Source organism: Schistocerca serialis, chromosome 8 (genome assembly GCF_023864345.2).
Source record: "Schistocerca serialis cubense isolate TAMUIC-IGC-003099 chromosome 8, iqSchSeri2.2, whole genome shotgun sequence".
Classification (NCBI taxonomy): domain Eukaryota; kingdom Metazoa; phylum Arthropoda; class Insecta; order Orthoptera; family Acrididae; genus Schistocerca; species Schistocerca serialis.
This window is the reverse complement of record NC_064645.1, coordinates 391,598,411-391,607,559: the sequence shown is the minus strand read 5'-3', so window position 1 is coordinate 391,607,559 and position 9,149 is coordinate 391,598,411.

Sequence of the window (9,149 nt, the reverse complement as noted above, 5' to 3'; positions counted from 1 at the left end):
CAGGGTTCATTTGTTGTTCTGTCTTATTTTGGAAGTATTCTTCTCGACGAGGACAGATTAAATAAACTGATATTCACTGTCTTTGATTATTGTATGGGGGAAGCCTATTAAATGAGAAAGTTGAGCGTGAACTACCATATCATTAAAGTTCCATCTCTTGAGTAATGATAACATTTAGAGTCAGTTTTGAAATTCGTTTTTTAAAATGAAAATCTGTGGATTGTAGATAATGTTATTGAATTATTTTGTCTCTTTAAGGCTATACAATTTTGTTAATATTACAAGATTTAAGCTTAATCTTTCCAGCTTAGTAGCATTTCAAAACTAATTTTATTACATGAGAATCTGTGAGTTTTGAGAGTTTTTAAGGCTGTACAAATTTATTAATATTTAATTTTTTAAATTTTAAACTTAATAGTCCTTCTGAAGGTTCTTGATATAAAATTGTCCTATTATTCCATATTAGCCTCACATACTGTGTGGCCTGCCGTATGTAAGAGGTTGACTGGGCCGTGATTCTTAACCCGACCTCAGTTTCGGGTCTGCTGCCTTTACTGGGGGATCGCTGGTGCCCGACATCGCCCTCCGAGTTGGTGGTCCCGCACCCACGACGGAATCTTCACTGTAGCCTGCGGACTTATTGAACATGCCGTAAATACATACTTCAATAAGTGATATCTCGCTCAGTCTCGTCAGTTAGTAGAAGTCCAGCCTGCCACTCGCAGCCATGAGCCTCCTCCATGATCGCACCTATGATCCGCTTCTGATCTGGAACCTGCTTGTCGACGCCACAGGATACGATTTTTTTTCCAATTATATAACTCAGATCTTTATTTCTACTTCTGATAAGCTAGAACCATCTCTGATGAAACAGAAAATAATCCTGACTCAGTTGATATTGTTCTGTTCCATTTGATTGTTTGGTCCAGCTCGTTACTAGGATTCCAAATGTTAGTTTGGCCCTCGAACTGGGAAACGTAGCCCGAGCTTACAACGCAGCCCGCCTACCCATCGTCACACAAAGTACGGCAAATCCCCCACGGCACTCTCCCGCACCATTGGGTGCCGCTGACGATCGGGACAGGTGTCGCCAATGAAACACGGCGCTCGGCCAAACAGACGACAGTCGTCCCACTTTGCGCTCGAAACGGCGGCCGTTCCGTAGCCGCAACGGCAGCCCGCGGTGCGGTCCGTTGGGCAAACCTCGCCACCCAATGAAAGGGGCGGAGGTGGGAGGTGGAGGCGAGTTGTCGCGGCGGATCGCTGCGGTTACGCCGCGTCCTCGACCAACGGCGCGCGCGTCGAGGGAAGCAACGGGCCAGGCCCGGCGTATAACAGCCTATCTGTTCGGATCGCCTCGCGGGGCCCCGGCTGCGCGACCGAGGCAACCCGCAATTTTCAATTTTAACCGAAAATATTAAAATGTTAAGCGCGGCACATAAACTAGGGCCTGGCGCTGAGCCGCCCGGCCACGAGCGATGCATCCATTTCCATGTAAAACAGCCGGCCGGCAATGGGAGCGCACAAAAGTTTGCGGTGGCGTTACACGCGCGGCGGCCGTAGCGCGGAAAGCCGGCGGGGCGCGGGCCGTTAGCCGTAATAGACACTGCCGCATTATCTGCGTTTAACTAACAGCGCGCCGGCCATTATCCGCAGGTCGTATACCACGCGACCCCACTACGTCACCCGGAGACACTATTTGCTCGCGCGCAGGCGGGTCACTCTCTCTCCCTCCCAGGCGTCCTCTGGGGGAAAGGGGAGTAGAGGGGCGCAAAGGGGCCAGTAGGATGTGCAGCATCTACTGCCCAGACCTCTACTGACAAAACGGAGTGGGGGGGGGGGGGGGGATCATCATACGACGCGCAAGTCAGTCAGCTCTCCCTTCCTCACTGGCGTCATGGTTTCCGTCGAGCCGTCAGCGTAGATATTCCGTAAGAGCTACATGGCACTATTTGTCTACAGGCCGAGTCACGTTAAGATGTAACACTCAATTTATTTCGATACTGGATCAAGTTCTAGAAACGAAGTTTCTTGGCAAACTAAAGTATGCGGAGCGAATTGTAATTTTGTTACGTGGTTAGCACTCACAACTCTTGCATTGCAATACACCTTTTTTGAAATAAGATAACCTACTGAAACCTTCCCGTCTCCTCTATATCTCTTTTGTTCCCTTCTACAACCGTCTACTCTGTATCTCTTTTGTTACGCAACCTTCCCTTCTACAATAAGCTATGAATCCTTTCCTTACGATTTCTATCTCTTGCTTAATACTAACAAATGAAATCTTCCCTTTAAAATTTATTCTCTTTCTCAATCTTCGTATACAAATTTAATTGCTGCTTATTAAAAGTAATTTTCTGATTATTTCGATGAAACATAGAATGTGTCGTCGTCGTGGCCCTCAGTCGTTATCTGCAATAAACCAAAACTGTTCCTTACCTTTTTTACTGTTACTGGATCGCCATCTGACTGCTACATCGAACTGCGACATGAATGTACTTACCCTGGTTTACTATACTCTATTAACTGCTGGTGGGCTGTCATAATAAGTGGCTGTATTTATTACCAAAGTTGACGTTATTCTTTAATAGCAAAGCTGACGTTATTCTTTAATTAATTTGACTGAAGTTACGCAATTCATAGTTACACTTTTTCTTGACAACAATAAAATTTTTGCAAAGTTTTACGTTGATGGTTTTTGGGATGAATTATAATCAGTAATGCAACATTGCTGGCATATATTCTGAGAAAGCTTCAAATATTTACTGTTGGTAATGAAATGATTTTACAAAGTTCAAATGGGGCTTACTTTTTACAATAATCTTAACAACTAGCATTGCGCAAACATACCTTCAGTAGTCTTGAGTTTCACAAAGAAAATAATTCAATAATATTAGTTCCTCTTATGATAATAGTTAGTTGATGTCTCTGTACATCCGTTTACAATCTCTTTTAAATCATAGCTGGTGGCTGGCAGGCACACCGCTCCCCTCGACCTCTCGCTTCAGACCTGCTACCGACTCGCTTCACATCTCGCTTACTACTGACTTCCTACTAACGCTAAAGTGCGGTCTCTCCTGCCAACAATGCTTTCTGGTGCAGACAATCCCTGCTACCATTACAAAATGTATCAATGCGCGGTCTTTCACGCTCTTTTCTTAAAATGTATCCATACGCGGTCTCTCCCGCCCTTTTTAAAATTATATCAATTTGCGGTCTCTCTTGCCAACAATACTTTGGTGCAGATATTCCCTGCTACCACAATTATTTCCAACATGACAAATATTAATTATTCCTACTTAATCCTATTAATAAAATAAACATCTTTCATAAATTGTGGTTTGACAATAGACAATAGACAATACAAATATACTCGTCTTACATTACTACCAAGCGAGGTGGCGCAGTGGTTAGCACTTTGGACTCGCATGCGGAAGGACGACGGTTGAAACCCGCATTCGTCCATCCTGATTTAGGTTTTCCGTGATTTCCCTAAATCACTTCAGGCGATTGCCGGGACGGTTCCTTTGGAAAGGGCACGGCCGACTTCCTTCCCCATCCTTCCCTAATCCGATGGGACCGATGACCTCGCAGTTTTCTGCAGTCTGGAACCGCGAGACCGCTACGATCGCAGGTTCGAATCCTGCCTCGGGCACGGATATGTGTGATGTCCTTAGTTTAGTTATGTTTAACTAGTTCTAAGTTCTAGGGGACTAATGACCTCAGAAGTTGAGTCCCATAGTGCTCAGAGCCATTTTTTGAACCTCGCAGTTTTGTCCCCTCCCCCAAACCAACCAACCAACGACCTAACGCTCCACAGATGGAACGAAGGAATGTAGTAAAAGAATATACGTAAAAGAAATCTGTGATTCTTCAAATTCAACCTATATTATTGAAACAGGAGGGATCTTAATTCCTCCACTCTCTTCTGGCTTTGCTTCCGATGTAGATGCACTCTTTGACATGAAGTTCGGTATTTGAATGAACATATGCTTCGCCAGTACATCACTTAAACTCTGAAATGTTCTTACTTAAAGTGAAGTACTGCATCTCCATTGTCCTAACCCTTATTTACCTGTTGCCCTGTTGCAGCATTAACCTGGAGACTAGGCCACGTGGATGTGTCGACAAGATGTTGCAGTTCAACGGATGCCACTATAGCAACCTATATGCAAACTTGCATTGTCAATATAGTACCTGCCTCCATTGTCTTTTCATGATCTAGAATTTGTTGTACGCATTTTTATAAACGATTGTAGCCTTTATTACCGATACACGGTCTAGCATCGCCCTTGTAATGACTGACCACGAAAAGCAGCTACACTGATTTGAAGTATGATTTCCATTCAGTTGATTTTCTTTATCAGAATGTCTCCCATCTCTTTATATTATTGCTGCTCCCATCAGTTCCATTTGTAAATGTTTTTAATGATTAACTCTGAAGCGGAGCGGAAATATTACAGTAGCTACTGAGGTAGTGGAACAAATAACATATTTTTATGAATAATATCATTTACACAGCTCAATAACAATTTGTTACATTAGTTAACCATTTCTGCTGTTGCCTGAGAATCTTGCTGGCCACATGAGTACCTTAACTTCACGTAGGCACTTCACATAAACACGTGCCGTGTGTGGTCGAGCACTACCCTGCTGAAGAAGTGGAGCCACCATACTGTCGCACTTGGGATAACACACGAGGACGCAGGCTGTCCACACTATGACGCCAGGAGTAAAAAAAAAAAAATTGTTCAAATGGCTCTGAGCACTATGGGACTTAACATCTGAGGTCATCAGTCCCCTAGAACTTAGAACTACTTAAACCTAACTAACCTAAGGACATCACACACATCCATGGCCGAGACAGGATTCGAACCTGCGACCGTAACAGTTTCGCGGTTCCGGACTAAAGCGCCTAGAACCGCACGGCCACCGCGGCCCGCGCCAGGAGTAAAACCGCTGTGCCTCTTCAGAACGTCGGAAGAAAGGAATCTCTTCTCTGTTCGGTGGTATACTCGCCGGTGATTGTCATCCGGGTTAGTGCAGAATCGCGGTAGTGGGTGCATCACAGGACATCGTGAGTAATGTGTTCATGATAATGTCGAAATATTTCCGGGGTATTAGACGTGCCGAGAGGAAGGCATTGTAGCTATACAGGCCAAAGGAAGAACTGATGATCATAAACTGCTGGAAAGCCTAGTCTTTTGGTAAGTGTAGGTTAATTTTGGAAAAATATTTTGCTGTCACTCTGTTTGGCTGAAGAACATCTGGATGAGGAACTGAGTGTCTCGACAATTGAATGAGCTTCAACAGTTCTTTTAAAATCTGCATAGACACGTATTCCGCCATCAGGCCTCTGGAGACACGCCAATGAAGTAGCTCATAGACTTGTAGTAGTTGTTTTTAATGTTCCTGCACTTCGAGATGTTTCATATCGGTCTGTCACGAAGTGCGACATGACTTGAGTGGGAGCGAAAGAACCTAAGAGATGCCGATGGTTTCAAATAAATGTGCACCGTATAATTGGCAGTGCAATCAAGCCTGGGGTGAAAGAGAGATGACGACCACATGGGAAACCGTGTTTACTGAATCGTCAAGGTGGAAGCCATATTGGTGAAAAGTGTCGAGACCAAAAACATTTTGATCACTACTTCAAGCAATGAAGTAAAATGTAAATTTTCTGCCAGTGTTCTTGCAGTGTTTCGTTATTTCACAGGCAACACAGAGTAGGATGTACGATCAACTGTGTCCCATTAGATGCTGATGGGCCGGAAGCGATTGGGGAAGACCAAATGTACGCATAAAATGGCGATCGAAAATGGCGAGTGTGAGGCACATGTTCTGCAACTGTGTCGTAAAATGATCTATCTGAGGCAGCATGACGTGAAAGTGTTTATCCCCGCGTCGCGTCGCAGGAGGACGTGTGCAACTACTGCAACGGTGGCACTGTGACTGAGCTTGTGCCATTCCACGCAACGAGTGTTTTTATGAGTACACTGCTGTCAGATGTGAATGCGACAACAATGTGGACACACGGGCAGGCGATAGCCGTAGGTGCGGTCTGTGTCTCAGATGGACGCGGAACACTGGTTATCGGAATGTGCTCTATGAGATACAAAATGGTGAGCATGCTTACTGCAGTCTCCATTAAGGCTATCCGAGTTATGGTGACAAGCTGTGGAAGCGGGATGAACTTTGAACAGAAGACACAGTGCCGTCGCCACAACAAGTTAAATAGACTCCCAGTAGCGCAATTTTCTGTGGTATCGGGATGAGCAATCGATGGAAGATACACATTGTTCTTTGAACGAGAGTCGTGCCTTATGTGAAACCTCCTGAGCTTTAGCAACTTTGAGAACCTCTTCTGGAGTTCGATTGTCCAGCTGTAGTGCTTGTAAGCAGATGTCCTCATCTGGAGTGAACCGAATTATTTCGTCTTGTTCACGAGAATCTGCATACAACTGATTGCAAATCAAGTTAGTCCACGTGAAATAGCACCTCTGGGAAAGATATTGTAATTCAGCTCGCCATGCTGCATATGACTGATTGGAGTGGTTATGATGCTGAAAAATTTCCAGTCTGGCATTTTTTTTGTAACGCGAAGAAAGCAACGAAAAAATTTCTAAAAAATACCAATTTTCTGGGGCTACTAAGGACTTAAGTTTGCGAAGCTAATTGAACGGTTAAGGTTAGAACACAGAAGACATGCTTGTTGCAAGAGCATACCAAAAATGTTACATGCCTGGAAGTACATGAAGAGGTGCCTGTTGTATTTGACCCGTCCTCGGGTAGCTGGTGTAGCTGCTCCACTGCTCGTAGGAAGAGTTCTTGCACCTACTTGGCTTTCCGCCTGTTGCTGTTGAAGCTGTTTCTTTTACTGTTGGTATTGTTGCTCTTGCAGCGTTAACTGCGGCTGCCAATGATTAAGAAACTGGGATCGATGTTTGCATTCACCTGATGCGTGTTGGTTCAAGTCCGGTGCCCTTGACTGTGGCTGAAATCCTTGTTGCCACTTCTGTCCATGCTTGTTCGGTTCCTGTGCACGGCTTCCATTAATTCACAGTTAAACAGCCACAACACAAAGTTGAAGTTCACAGAACTGCAACACGCTAGGACGATGTGAGCGAACAAACTTGAGGGTGGAAGAATAACATCAGAAGGTCCATAAACCCTCGCGAAGTCATCAGCACAGCAACTAGAAGTCAAATCATATAGCGAGCAGACAGTTTCCAGTACCACGTGAGAGGGATGATATCAGCAGTCAAGACTCGGCCAAAGATATGTCAGATAGCTCCCGGCAGCTGCTTATAAAGGCATTCTGGTCTCTATATGGCGACACCAACTGAGAAGCTTGGAGTGTTTCCTGTCTTCATGATACTCAATGCCCTGCTACCTCTTTCACACCATAATGTCTATATATTCTGTTGGAGAATCGTTGTTGTTATCCAAGTGTAGAGGTAACAGTCGACATCCCCATCGTTCAATAGCCCTACACGATCTAACAATCCTTTACTGGCTTCAGCTGGATATGAAGTATCTGAAAAGAGTTGTGGAATCTGTTCCTCGTACGAATGAGGCCATTGTCACGGCTAGAGACTACGCGATATGTTTTGTACAGTGTTATTAAGAACGGTTGTGAAATCCTATCTACATATTACCATTCATTCCAGCTGCTTAAGTCATTTTGAAAGTGAGTGTATTGTAAGGTTCTCATATGTTTCCTGCGATTGTAAATAATTCGCCTGTACTTTACTTGGACAAAGATGAATGAGTGCTCTGCATGAGTAGTTTTAAGGTCATTGACTCCTTGTTCTGTTTTAGCTGTGGTTGACATATTAGGCAGTTAATTGTGCCGCACTGTGCATTCATTCTTATTTGAGGTATAGTAGCCAGCAGTTGAGTTTTCCAGGGAATGCGTCTTGCTGTGAACCTACGAGAGTCTATCTGGAATACTTTGATACGGAGATGAAAATCCATTTATAATACTTTTGCTTTCTCTATATTAATGGAGAAGATTTTGCACACAATTTAAAGGAAACGAAGGCATATGGAATAAAGAAATATTTGTCAGAACTACTGACTGAAGGAAATCTTTATCCCTCAGATAACTAGTAACTTTCAGGATTAGTATTAATTTGATCTCTTTGTTTTCATTAAGTCACAAATAACTCATCTGGGTGAGATGTTTGCTGTTTCTTTGTAATGAGAGAATTTTGCAATTGTTAGAATCTTCTTACGTTGTGCAGTCTTTTTATCAGTAATTAGAGCTTTATTTCTTAAAAACGATTTCCTTTAAATTAAAACCCACCTCCATGACTGATAATAAAGTTTTAAATACTGTGTCGAGTGTGCATTGCATCTTACAACACTCAACAACAAATTGTTTCTAACGAGCAAAAAATTTAGAGCACATTATTTATCTTTAGCTAACGAGGTGTGGTTAGAGGTGAGAAGGGTCCACGTCTACCAAGACCAATTGGATATGGTGACCCCTATAACAGCACAGACGTTTAGATGACTTATCTAGCTACGTGCGTAGGAGAGTGAAGATGGTGGCAATGAAGCACCGGAACTGGTAGCTGAATAAAATTAATTAAATAAAACTATGGCTGCCGGTATCTATTTTCTTCAAGCTCACCATCTACCTGAAGAATGCTAAGACACGACCACTGATCCCCATTGCAAATACAACTTATCAAGCTTAGCATGCATTCCCTGCTTCGCCTCTGTGCCACTGTCACATACAGAATCACTCCCATTTCATTCCTATCGCCTCGGTAACCTCACTTAATTATACTCCGCCCTGTGATCTGAGCATTTCCAATCATTCTCCGCCAAGATCCTGTCTCATAGACCCACCTTCGCAATGCTCAACAGACAAATGCCTCTTCATCTGTATCACACTTTCTATTTCCTGTTTATTATCTTACGATGTATTCCTTTTTCCCTACGTCTCCAGTCGATGGGCGCCCTGCCGCCTCGATAATGTCATTTAATTTTACTGCCTATGACGTGATCAATTCCAGTTCTTCTCCAACGAGGTCCTGCTCCATGGTCCTATCTTCACAATGTTGACCAGACAAGTGGCCTCCCAATCTATATGCTATCTCTTACTTCCTGGTCATGATCTTACGATCTGTTCCTTTTTT